This window comes from Triticum urartu, chromosome 3A (genome assembly GCF_056163025.1).
Source record: "Triticum urartu cultivar PI428250 chromosome 3A, HENAU_Tu73, whole genome shotgun sequence".
NCBI lineage: Eukaryota > Viridiplantae > Streptophyta > Magnoliopsida > Poales > Poaceae > Triticum > Triticum urartu.
The window spans coordinates 47,520,744-47,534,578 of NC_141875.1; the positions used below are offsets into that span (position 1 = coordinate 47,520,744).

The window sequence follows — 13,835 nt, forward strand, 5'->3', positions numbered from 1 at the left end:
GGCGCCGTGAGGCGACCTCCCGGACTCGAGGAATAAAGGGGATGAAAGCTCTAGGCCGGACACCGCTCCGGAACCTTCAAAGGTTCCAGAGTCCGGCGGGGGACCTCCTTCCAAGAGGAGCAAGCCCACCGTGCTGGTGACCCCCGTCCAACCGGAGGCGCCAGACAATCTATTGGAGGCGCTCCAAGGCGCCTCCATCGACGAGGAGCACGGCACCATTACGAGTGCGGTGGTCCAAAAGGTTCAGTCCGCCAAGAGCGGACTGACTGAAGTTTGTACTAACTAGCCTTTTAACAGGCTTTCAGGTTAGTAAAGAATGTGTAAATAATATTACCACATAGACAGTAGCCCCTGATGCTCTGTTTGGCGTTCGTGAAGAAAAGCCGAATAGAGGATCAAATAAAATTCACAGGAGTCTAACAAAAAGGAGTCAATATGCGTATGCAGGTTTCTCTGCTTGCGTCCGCCGCAATGACTGCGGAAGTGGACATGCTAAAGCAGAACGTCGAGCGGTCCGAGCAAAAGCTCGGGCGTGCCAAGAAGCAGCTCGAGGACAATGAAGGTAAGAAATACCTTGTTTAAATATATGTAAAAGGTGCAATTGCAAAAAATGACAAGATTATCGGGGCTATTGTAGGGGCCACGTCTGAGGTGGCGAGCCTTAAGCAAGCGCTGGTCGAGGCCGAGAAGAGGGCAGCCACGGAGCGCACCGAGCAGGAGAAGTATGAGGCCGAGGTTGGGAAGGTATGGCAAGAGCTCCAGGCTCTCATCGAAAACCATGAGAGTGTGGAGCTTGACTCAAAGACGCGAGCGTCCGAGCTCGCGGTGGCTATTGATAATGCCAAGGCTGCCAAGGCCGAATCCCAGAAGACCCTCCAGGAGTTGGATGAGGTGAAGAAGATAGCGGTGGGTAAGGCATTCTTTATGCAAAGCAAACACATAAACATGAGTTACTTGTTACTTACCCGAATCCGGAGCTCTCCAGGAGCGTTCGTAGATCTTGCCCGGAGTATGTCCGATGCCGCCCATTCTATCCAGCCGAGGAGGGCAGCTCGACAGAGAAGGTGTTCTGGTCTCATTATGCTGAGGCCGGACACCCCGTGCCCCTGAGCGACCAGTTGAAGCAACCGGTCGAGCTCTAGAAGGCGGCCGAACAGGCCATGAAGGGCCTCATAGTTCGGCTGTGGCCTGGAGGGGCTCTGCCTGGGAGCTATTTCGGGCTGGTGCGGCGGCTGGTGGAGGCCTGTCCAAGGCTCGAAGTCATCAAGCGCTCCGTCTGCATTGAAGGTGCCCGTAGGGCCCTTGCCCGTGCTAAGGTGCACTGGGGCAAGCTGGATGCTAAGAAGCTTGTGAAGGACGGGCCACCGCCGGGGAAAGAGCATCGCAAGCCCGAGAATTATTATAAGGATGTTCTGAAGGGTGCCTGCCTTTTGGCGGAAGAATATTCTAGGGATGTAATTTTTGAGTGAAACTTGCTCGTTTTGTCCTGTGCGCTAAAAACTTGTTCATATGCGCTAAGCAATGCTGTTGGAATTTAAAATATTACCTTCTGTGCGGCTGTTTATCAATTCTGAGAGATGGCAAGTCGTCGACTTCTTCCCCCGTGCCGCTAGTGCTGGGTTGTTCGGGGATAAACCTGAGCGCTCTTTTTCCCATGTTTGGGTCCTTCGAGGGAGGCGCTCAGCCCAACGAACAAGGTAATCGGACGATAATTCGTGAACACTCTCACTTAGCCATAGAATTCTATAATCTTAAATTTCGGCGAAGCCCCTGGTATTCAGAAGACAGAGTTCGGGATGCTATCCACACCTTGGACGGACAGAGCCGGCTCCTCGCTCTAAGCGGCATAAGTCTTTAGGGACTCAAAAAACCTCTCGAACAGCGACCAGCTCTCGCTTCATCGTGACAGTCAGTTTTAGCTTTCTCCACTAAGGTGCTCGACCCAACTCAACTGGGGCACAATCGCAGTGGTTCTCCTAGTGCTACCTTAGCCGATATAGAGGAACGTAAGGCACCAAAACATAGGAGTCGGGTAAACCCAACTATTGACCCAAGACATGATTCGGAGCCGATGCATATAATGCTATCAGTTCGGGGTGCCGCACTTGTTAAAGTGTTCGGACTTCTCACACCATATTGAGGGGTACTAAAGCCCCTGGCATATTTTGGTCGTACCAAAGTGTACGGATGCAACATGTCGTTAAGGAACATATATTAAAAAAGAGTAATGCAAAAATAGACAAAAGCTATGCATTGTTTATTAAAGAGGGCTGCGATCAAAGCAGAACGATACAAATAATGCGATAAGCAAAAGGTTGGAATATTTAACGTGTCCGTTCCAGGGGCAAGCTGTGGAATAGTATGCGAAACAGGTATACTGCTCGTGATAGAGACCACCTGGGAGTTCCGTGATGCGGCGTGGCTTGTCTGCTTCCCTGGTTCTTGCATCGTTTGTTCGGCAATTGAACTGCCGAATGGGCCTTCCGAAGAGTGGAGTCCTGAAAGTAAGAGAAAATCAAAAAATCGGCAGCCCCTGGTGCGGTTTAAGCCATGTTTCGGGCGTGCCGTGATGGTGCCCCTCCCCCTGTACCCATGGTATTTCTAGAGCGTAGTTTTGTACGCGAAGTACTGGTATCGCATTTTTGCGAGGTTTGGGTTGGGGCCGCATTGCTACGCCTGCTCGGGTCATGCCAGGCGGTCTTGTTGTAGGTTACTCCGGGCGCGCTTGACGGTGTCCGGTCGTTTAATGGCCGGACTGGAGAACTGCCTGGAGAGGCTGCTTTGTACTTCTCCTGCAAGGGCCGCCGTGTGCTCCTCCGTTCGGAGGGAGCGTTCGGTGTTTCCATTGACCGTAATTACTCCTCGAGGGCCTGGCATTTTGAGCTTAAGGTATGCATAGTGCGGTACCGCATTGAACTTGGCGAATGCGGTTCGCCCGAGCAGTGCGTGATAGCCACTGCGGAATGGGACTATGTCGAAGATTAACTCCTCGCTTCGGAAATTATCCGGAGATCCGAAGACCACTTCAAGTGTGACTGAGCCTGTACAGTTGGCCTCTACACCTGGTATTACGCCTTTAAAGGTCGTTTTGGTGGGATTAATCCTCGAGTGATCTATGCCCATTTTCCGCACTGTATCCTGGTAAAGCAGGTTCAGGCTGCTGCCGCCATCCATAAGGACTCTAGTGAGATGAAATCCGTCAATAATTGGGTCTAGAACCAATGCGGCGAGTCCGCCATGACGGATGCTAGTGGGATGGTCCCTTCGATCAAAGGTGATCGGGCAGGAGGACCATGGGTTGAACTTTGGGGCGACTGGCTCTACCGCGTATACGTCCCTTAACGCGTGCTTCTGCTCCCTTTTGGGGACGTGGGTTGCGTATATCATGTTCACCGTCCGCACTTGTGGGGGAAAACCCTTCTGTCCACTGTTGTTCGATGGCCGGGGCTCCTCGTCGTCATCGCTATGCAGCCCCTTGTCTTCATTTTCGGCGTTTAACTTGCCTGCCTGCTTGAACACCCAACAATCCCTGTTGGTGTGTTTGGCCGGCTTTTCGGGGGTGCCATGTATCTGGCACAAGCGGTCGAGTATTCGGTCCAAACTGGACGGGCCCCTAGGATTCCTTTTGAATGGCTTTTTCCGCTGACCGGATTTGGAGCCTCTGAATCCGGCATTAACCGTCGTATCCTCAGCATTGTCGCCGTTAATGCGGCGCTTCTTCTTGTTGTGACGCGACCTGCCACTACTGTCCCTGGTATCCGAATTACCAGGGTTCTTGGTCATATTGTTGCTATGAGCAAGCCAGCTATCTTCTCCCGCACAAAAGCGGGTCATGAGTGTCGTGAGTGCTGCCATAGACTTTGGCTTTTCCTGTCCAAGGTGCCGGGCAAGCCACTCGTCACGGATATTGTGCTTGAAGGTTGCTAGGGCCTCAGCGTCCGGACAGTCGACTATTTGATTTTTCTTTGTTAGGAACCGTGTCCAGAATTGCCTGGCCGATTCCTATAGCTACTGAATTACGTGACTTAGGTCATCGGCATCTGGGGGTCGCACATAAGTGCCCTGGAAATTGTCGAGGAATGCGGCTCCCAGGTCCTCCCAACAACTGATTGATCCTGTTGGCAAGCTGTTAAGCCAATGCTGAGCTGGTCCTTTAAGCTTGAGTGGGAGGTATTTGATGGCGTGGAAATCATCGCCGCGGGCCATGTGGATATGAAGGAGATAATCCTTGACCATACCGCAGGATCTGTTGTGCCATCATATGATTCGATATTTACGGGTTTGAAACACTCGGGGATTTGATGATCCATTATTTCGTCTGTGAAGCATAGTGGGTGTGCGGCGCCTCTGTACTGGGCTATATCACAACGTAGCTCCAATGAGCTTTGTCTACTGTGTTCGGCCCTGCCGAATTTGTGGCCGGCGTGACGGGTACCGTCTCGAGCCGTGGGGCGCCCACGCGATCCGTAGATCGATCTTGTTTGCCTTGCCTTGCCCTCCAACATATCTCATAAGTCCGGCGCATATTCCCGTGCCTTGGTACGGGGTGCGGCTTGAGTGGAGGGCCGAGAGGCCTCTCTGTCGCGGCCAAGAGTTGGCCGGTCGGCCGCATCAAGTGCTTCCTCCTCTAATCGGAGTAGCAACCTGCACTTTGGGTAGCTCTTGGAGGGGCGTTCGAGTTTATGCTCTTCGGCCGCAAGGACTTCAGTCCATCTGTCGACTAGCCAATCTTGGTCAGCTCTAAGTTGTTGCTGTTTTTTCTTGAGGCTTCTTGCCGTGGCCATAAGCCTGCATTGAAAACGCTCCTGCTCGACGGGATCCTTTGGCACGACGAATTCGTCGTCGTCGAGGCTTGCCTCGTCTTCGGAGGGAGGCATATAATGATCGTCCTCGACCTCTTTGTCTGCCGCTCTCTCATGAGGGCTGGTTTCTCCATCCTCCTGTGCTAAATCTTGCTGGAGGGGGTTTTCTTCGGCACTTTCTGGAGTATTATTATCTCCCATGCTGGAATCACCATATTTGTTTTGGCGGGATTTTGAGCGGCACCGCTGACGCACTACTGGAATCTGGCACTTTGCCATCTACCATGGCAGATGGCAAAGGCATGGTCGGCGGATGGCAAAGGCTTTGCCATCTGCCAGCAGATAGGCAAACAGTTTGTCTGAAACCCTGCCGGCAAAGGCTTCTTTACCGTCTGCTGGTTGATGGCAAAGAGCCTGTGCCTTTGCCATCAGCTGGCAGATGGCAAAGCCTATTAATGGGGTTAGCCCCGTTAGAAGGCTAACAGCATACTTTGCCGTCTACCAGCAGATGGCAAAGCTGCAGGCTCTTTGCCGTCTGCCAGCAGATGGCAAAGGCTGCATGCTATGTCGTCTGCCAGCAGATGGGCAAAGAGCCCAAATAGGCCAGCCCAAATTTTACATGTAGATGACACGTGGCCTCTTTGCCATCTGCCAGCTGATAGCAAACTGACTATATTGCCCCATTTAATTTTGTTTTTTCTTATATCAGTTCATTTTCATAGAAAATCAAACACAAATATATTTGTATGACCAATATAGCATATTCAACACATATTACCAATAGTCATGAACACATATATATCCAACACATGTTACCAATAGTAGCAAGTTTCATCCGTACATATACATAGTTTCATCAATATTACACAGTTTCATCCATAGGTAGCAAGTTTCACAAGGTCAAAACAAAAACTAAATACAAGCACTCCATCAACCCAAGCTTCCGTGATCTTAAGCAAATCTGTAAAATGGGAAAGAAGAAATTTAGAAGAAGAAGACTATAAGAAGAAGATTATTATGATGCGGAAATATGCATGGATTGTCAAAACGTGCATTATCCTACTATTACTAGTACAACAAAGCTGCAGGTTGGCATAGTTCATGAACCATGTACATCATGACAAATACAATATCATCCAATGCTCGACTATGAACAAAATTGAACAATTACACCTCACAAAGGCGGAGCATAGAACCAACAAGCAAGTAGGAGGGATATAAGAGGACGTGAGGAGCTCACCGGAGGGGGTTCTAGCCTAGGCCGAGCTTCATCACCATGGATGCGGCTAGGGGAATCAGGCGAGTCTACCATTATAGGAGCAGCAGCACCACCACCACAAAAACTGGAATGGCCGGAGCGAATCACCATCATATGGGTCACCACCACCGAATGATCTTGCAAGGTGTAAAGTCTTCACATTTCAGTATAAACTAGTGGTGTCAAGAAACAAGTAGTAGCAGGCAGAAGGTAAATTGTAGTAACTGAAGATTAGTAGACAAAAACAGGAAATAGATCGCACCAGTAGCAAAGTCCACTGCCGCAAGTCCTAAACATTTCATTCAGATCATATATGAAACTCACTAGTTTCTCCATTCTGAAAGCTGGGATGATAGATGCCTTCAAGTCTGCGAGTGCAAAGAGTGAGGTGGGGATCAGTAAATATCAAGGATGTTGTTGTTCTGGGTTAAGCTAAGTAAAAAAAATCAAGGGCATAACAGATTCATGTAAACAAAAATTAACATGTGTACATCTTGCGTAGACTATCATCATAATTAAGATAGAAGGCAAAAAAGCCACTACGTTCATCCACACAGATTAAATTACCTCAACCATTAATTTTAGATATAGACGGCCGAGATTTAAAGATTTAACGTTACATACAAATATTGTGAAGGTGCAATGTTTTTACACACAAAAATTCCTTCACGTGTCAACTAAAAAAAGGTTTACCACGTACATATGTCCGTAATGGAAAAGGGCAACCACAGTCAACGTATATGAAAAGGACACTTGCACACAAAACAACACATGCCCAATTCTGATTTGAATTCTAATAGGAGAAAAAAAACCAAAGCCAGCGCTACACAGAGGCAAACCTGCCACCTAAACCAATGTCACGTCCATGTCCATACCTAAGAAAAGTACGAAAAGAAAGAGGAAAGCAGTCCGATCTGCATATGAAATCCCTAACAAGAAGTAATGCATTTGATTTTTTTTTGCGGTGGGCATTTGATTTAAATAATAATATTTTTTAGGAATATCAAGCTTTACTCCTTTTTTTAGTTTTGCGAGAATATCACACTCGATAAACGTAACTTGATAGAAATAATTAAAGGTGGAAGCGCAATGTAAGACCCAGCTATTTTCACATGTATATACATTAGTTCTAGGAGGAAGGTGAGGTACATCTTTCATGTCCAGGATCCTAACTAAACTATTTTAACAGAATAAAGATACACCCTGCTTATTTTTTAAGACATAATATAATGTAATGTACATTCTTTTTGAACATAAACAAATCTAAGCAACTTTGGAACTAAAATAGTGCTGAAACACGGATCCAGTTTCAAATAAAATTAGAATTTCATTTATATTCTGTACCATGCACAATATGAAAACGGATAACCCATGTGAATGTAACATGCAACAGATGTATCAAGATACGTTGGTTGCTTTGTTAACAAAACATAGAAAAATGTGATATATGTATCGACAAGATTGAGTTGAATGGGACTGTGGAAGAGAGTTGAGTTTTGGCAACTCAAATTTTATGTCTTTCTCATGTTAAGAAGTATCTGAAGTAGATTAAAAAGAATAATAATTGAAAATTTCTTAAACCCTGAAAAATGTAAGATTGAATCCAATATGATGTGGCGGTGAGTGACTATATTTTCAAGGCAGGCAAGACAAAATACATTGAAGCAGCAACGATTAATGTTTTTCAAGTGAAAGCCATCATGGAATGGTTACATCATACAGGAGAAAATATTCAAAGTAAGAAATAATATCAAATACGTGATAAGTCATATTAGTTTCACTTAATTACTAGATGAAAACTATATGCATGATTTAGAAAGAAATGCTTTGATGAGAACAGTGCAGAAGAGAGCTTCTAACAATGTTTAGATTTGAACTTTTAAATTATGTGAAAGGATTTATTAAAGCATAACCTCAACATGTTACTCCTTTGGTTTCTAATTAGGTATAGACAATGAATCCTAAAAGCTATAGAGAAAATTTGTACACTTAAACATTTTTAAGAATGACTATCAACATTTTTAAGCTTTAGCTTGAATACATCAAGGAATATTCCATTAATGGTTTGTTTTCAAAGTATTGTTTTCCAGAAAAAAAACACGTTCATATAAGAAACAATGGTCCAGGTAGAGTATTCAAGACAATCTCTATATTAGGAGAGATACATCTTTTGTAAAATCTAGCCGCGCAAATGCGCGGGTCACCCTGCTAGTTTATAAAAGAAATACAAAACAAAATATGCAAAAGCTGTACAATGGTTAAGTGCTCACATTTAAATGCTCAAGATGCAGAACGCTTATTTACAATAGTTTAGGTTTTAAATTTGTCATTTTGAAGCATCACACTAGCGAATGACATGAAAGATCACAGGAAATAACACTGCCCCCTCATCAAGTATACTCTAAGCATAAAAAAAGTCAAACAAGCTCATTGTGCATTTTCTTTTTCAGCATGAGACACAATAAAATGTCTAGAAAATATATTGAATGGCATCAGTCCCAAATTCTATCTGGTGTGCTTGTAAATCTGGACGATCGATGAACATCAAACATATCAAGAAAAACAATACACAAGGCATCTACCTAATTTCACCAAGCAAATTAACTCAATTTAAAGAGACAGATGGCAGCTAAAAACTAACACTGAAACTATAAGGTTCGGTACAATAGAGTTGGGGCAGAGCCAGTGTACAATACTGTATCGAGGCGGAAACCTAATTTCAGTAAGCAAATTAACGGAATTGAAAGAGATAAATCTTGTTTGCTTCTTGGCACCCCACACTCTACTCCACCACAGATGTACCCGAACTAATTTGCAATCAACCCTGAATAGTAAGTAGAGTAGATTTCAAAAATCTGGAACTAAACTAACCCAATTAATCATAGCAAGGTGGCATGCATAGAAATCAGGAACTAAACTAAGAACTTCGAATTAAAAGAGGAGAAGCAAAGGTTCAGGAATTAGTTGCTCCCCTGCCGACGCATTGGTTGTCGAGGTTGATGAGGTTGTGTCCATGGCCGCACCATCGACCAGAGCTGCAACCCAGCATCCACCGCAGACCCGTCTTTGCGCTCGAAAGAGACGACCGCTTCAGACCCCTCCTAGCTCCCCTCAGACGGTGGTCTCCTCCTTGTTCATCCGCCTTGCTATGGCTTCAGGGTGGTAGGCCAGGCCGTCCCTTTTCACTGGGCGTCGTCGTCCATGGCCAGATCTAGCCACTCCATGGCATCCGGGCAGGGGAGGAAGTGGCCATCCTGTCCATGGCGTCCCGGTGCTCGAGCGACGATGGATCAGAGAGTTAGAGGGGACGTGGTAAAGAAGATACTCATAATTACATTCAGCTAGAAAGTAGAGTACAATCCTGATAATTACATTCAGCTACTGAAATAAGGTAAGACAATATTCTGCCAATCATCACCCACTGGTAAACGATGATCTCAACAAGGTAAGACTGCAGACAATGACCTCAAAGAGATGTATGTAACTAGCAGCTCTGCACTCACCTGCCATTCCATGAATAACCAGCAACTACTCTCACCCACTGGTCAATATTCCAACTAATACTATGAAGCCTCAGCTTACAAGAACACATTTGAGTTTAAGGTGATTGGTTATATCTCCGTGATCATGTTCATTCTGAAAAGCTTTATTCCATAGCATGACCCAATAAACAAATGTATGTCAGTTTAAGGAATAGAGAGGTCCTATATCATGGGAAAACAGAGCATGTGAGCATTAGCATACACACTGCCTACAAGCACATGCCCACAGCCCCGTGGCAACAATCGTTCAGTTTGTTCTAGTGCAACCAAAGAGGCAAAGAGCACCAAATACAGTTTACGGTGAAAAGACTTATCTATCATCTCCAGTTTCATATCACAAACACACATACTGGATCAACTAATCTGGATCATGAACTTACTTTTGCACCTTATTTAAATTTTTTTGTATTAAATGGTAAGTAACTTCACCTTTACTTCTCCAATTGTGTTGTCACACAACATGCCTGGTTCTGTCCTCCTTGAGAATGAACAGGGAGTCGCGCGAAGAGGGAGCCCCGCTCGTCTGCGGGGACAAGCGCGGAGGTGGCCCTGGCTGGGGCGATGGCGGGGGTCACGACGGACGAGGGCCGCGCCGGGCCCCGCTGGACTATACCGCCGTCATCGTCGGAGTAGAATGAGGAGGCGGCCTTGGATGAGGCGAGGAGGGCGATGAACGTGGAGGAGGCCGTTGCGCCCTGAGTGCGGCCGCGGCGGCGGACATGGCGGTGGCGAGCGTGCGCGAGCTGGAGAGGATGGATGGATGGCGGCGGTGAGCGTGCGCGAGCGTGGCGGCGGTGAGATTGCATCTGGGGGCGGCGACGATGGAGTGGAATGGGATAGGGTTTGGGTGGTTGGGCTGCCCGAAGGGTGGGGGTTCTTTTTCTTTCTTTCTCTTTTTTTGTTTAGATAAATGGGATGGATGGATGGATGGATGCCATGTCATCAATCCATGACACAAACATTTCAACCAATGAGAACAAAAATAACCCCACAGTTTTTTTTACCTGGAAAAAAATAACCCCATCTCTTTGCCATCTGCCAGCGCAGAAGGCAAAGAATCTTTGCCATCTGCTGGCAGATGGCAAAGAGGTGGGGCTGGTACGCCGTTACACTCTTAACAGCCAAAGGATTTGCCAACCTCTTTGCCATCTGCTGGCAGATGGCAAAGATTATTTGCCATCCACTAGCAGATGGCAAAGAATTGGCTGATGGCAACCATGTTCTTTGCCGTCTGTCAGCTCTTTGCCATCTGTTTTTTATAAGCAGATGGCAAAACGTTCTTTGCCATCAGCAGGCAGATGGCAAAGAGCTGGCTGATGGCAAATTCCCTATTTCCAGTAGTGACGCCGGCGCTTATGCTGTTTCTTGGAGGGGTCATCCTCCGCTGTTCCATCGCCATCTCCTTCTTTTGGGGTGTCCAACATGTATATGTCATATGACGAGGTGGCTTTCCAGGGCCTGATAGGCGCTGGTTCTTCATCGTCTCCTTCATCGGCGTCCATACCATCGATGTCTTCGGATTCGAAGTCGAGCATGTCGGCTAAGTCGTCGACAGTGGCTACAAAGTGGGTGGTGGGTGGGTTTTTAATTTCTTCATCGTCCGAATCCAAACCTTGCTGACCGTAGTCCGGCCAGGGCTCTCTTGATAAAGAGAGAGACTTCAGTGTCTTCAGAATATCGCCGAAAGGCGAGTGGTGAAAGATGTCCACGGTAGTAAACTCCATAATCGACGCCCAATCGGATTCGATCGGCAGGGGCGCGGAGGGTTTGAAGTCCGGAGAGGAGTCCGGCTCCTTGGAGTCACGAGTCTCGCAGAGTGCGGGGCTGGTGTTCGGCTCGATCGCCGTTGGGATCGCAGCCCCCGAGGCGGCGTGAACCACCCATCCTCGATCGGCGCAGTTGGCTCCGAATTAAGGGTCAAAGCCGATGCCTGTGCGGCCTCCAGGGCACTGTTCGGCAGCAGAGCTAGATCTGACCTGACGGCCAGGGGCATAGCTTTCGATCTGCTCCAGATGGCCAAGTGAATTGGCCCGCAGTGCGAAGCCGCCGAAGACGAAGATCTGTCCGGGGAGGAAGGTCTCACCCTGGACTTCATCGCCATTGATGATCGTAGGAGCCATCAAGCCTGATGGCGACGACACAGAGGAACTCTCAATGAAAGCACCAATGTCGGTGTCAAAACCGGCGGATCTTGGGTAGGGGGTCCCGAACTATGCGTCTAGGCCGGATGGTAACAGGAGGCAAGGGACACGAAGTTTTACCCAGGTTCCGGCCCTCTCGATGGAGGTAAAACCCTAGGTCCCGCTTGATTAATATTTATGATATGGGTAGTACAAGAGTAGATCTACCACGAGATCGGAGAGGCTAAACCCTAGAAGCTAGCACTACAAGAAATATGTCAACTTATGACCTTCTGTCAGTGACCCTCGAAGAATTGGTCATAAATTTATGACCATTTTAGACCAATTGGTCAAAAGCTGTTCAGGGGGCTCCAAACCCTAAACCACTGCGACCATTTTAGTCAGAAAGGTCGTAATTTCCTTACATGAAATGGTCACAAAGCAAACAGTGCTAGTCCGCTGCCTTATTTCTAGTTGTTAATGACCAATATAGATGGTCATAGCCTTGTAGATTGTGGTGGGTTGTGCTGACTAGGCGCCATCTCATCAGTTTTGCCTATGGGTCATGTCCATGTGGCAGTTTTTGCCCTAGGTTGTGAAGCAACCTATATTTCTATCATTCCCAAAATTCCCAAAAAATTCTCATAAATTCTTTGGGGCATATCTTCATCAAATATGTTAAAATCCTTCCTTGCCTAGTTCAAAACTAATTCAACAATATTCATTTTCCTATTTTGTTCACAGCAACACTTTATGAAGGAAGTGCTATTTATATATTCTTGATTGCCCTCGGAATTTTTGGGCACTCTTTCCTATCCAAATTATTACCGCATGACAAAATTCAGCTCCATTTGCCTAGCATATCTTCCTCGGCAAATTTCCAAAGTTTTTGTCCACCTAGAAGCATTGTGAGGGAAGTACCTTTTTTATATCTCTAAGTGACATGAAATTTATACAGTTCGTTCATATGCCCAAATTATCAACCTCCTCCAAATTGCAGCTCAGTCAAATCATCTATGTGAGCCCAGGTTCAATTTATATTTTATAGCCAAATTGGCATGTTGCAAAGCAAGTGTTATATAGACCCCTCCTATTACCCTCAAACTTTTCGGGCACTGTTCCATACCCAAATCATTGCCACATGATAATATTCAGCTCAATTTTCCTAGTAAATCTTTCTTGGGAAATTTCCAAAGTTTCTACCTCGAGAGAAGCTTTGTGAAGTAAGTACTAGCTAGGCTTACCCAAATGATCTGAAAATTTACCAGCGTATGACCATACCTAAGTAACTTACCTACACCAATTTTGAGATCATTTCATTCATCCAATCTCTCTCACTAGTTTTCCCAAGTTTCTGTCCATAGAAGAGCATTATGAAGGAACTACTTCTTTGGCATGTCCAAATGGTATCAATTTTCTACAATGCTTTCCTATGGCCAAATAACCATCCTCCACAAAATTTCAGCTCACTCCATTCATTATTCTGAGCCCAGCTTCAGCATTCATATTTTTGTCCAGCATGGTACTTTGCCAAGAAAGCACCACCTAGGATCCTCCTTTTGAGCTAAAAATTTGTGAAGACATTATCCTTAGTAGATGATCATCCTCAGCCAAAACTCATGCCCATTGGCCATGTGCATTTCCTGTACCGCTAATCAAACACTTGGCTGCTAATTCATGTTTGAGCATCGATCGGTCTCCTTGTGAGAATCTTATGTTGTAATTTTCTTCCTAGCACCAACATGGGGAGTGCCTAACCCACTAGACATGCCTAGGCCGCCCAGAACACATGGCAACATTACGGTCACGCGGTGACCACGCGACGGGCATGCGAGTTTATGCGCTCTAGAGTTGGGGCCCTCGGCCACCGCCCAAACCTCGACGTATCGCCACCAAACCATGTATTTATGATTAAATAGGTCCTTATGTAACTAGAAATGATTTTTGGAAAAAATAAATAGCAAACTATGAGGCAGCTGCAGTTCAAATTTGACCCGCTTCCAGCTGAATCAGCGGAAATTTGTCTTTTTCACGAGAGGTGGATCAAAATTTTTTACACCCAACCATTTTGTCAATAGTGCATTAAATATGGACTAGTATTTTCTAAAAATTA

The 13,835-nt window shown here is 46.2% G+C and overlaps 1 long non-coding RNA gene across 1 annotated transcript; it reads right to left on the reverse strand.

Annotated features, from left to right (window-relative positions):
• Positions 1–5,631: 5,631 nt before the first annotated feature.
• On the reverse strand, positions 5,632–10,436 carry LOC147978398 (uncharacterized). The gene is made up of 3 exons (XR_015618083.1): positions 6,323–10,436; positions 6,043–6,197; positions 5,632–5,763 (listed from the first exon to the last, which is right to left on the reverse strand). It is a non-coding gene; the product is annotated as an uncharacterized LOC147978398 (long non-coding RNA).
• Positions 10,437–13,835: the final 3,399 nt, after the last annotated feature.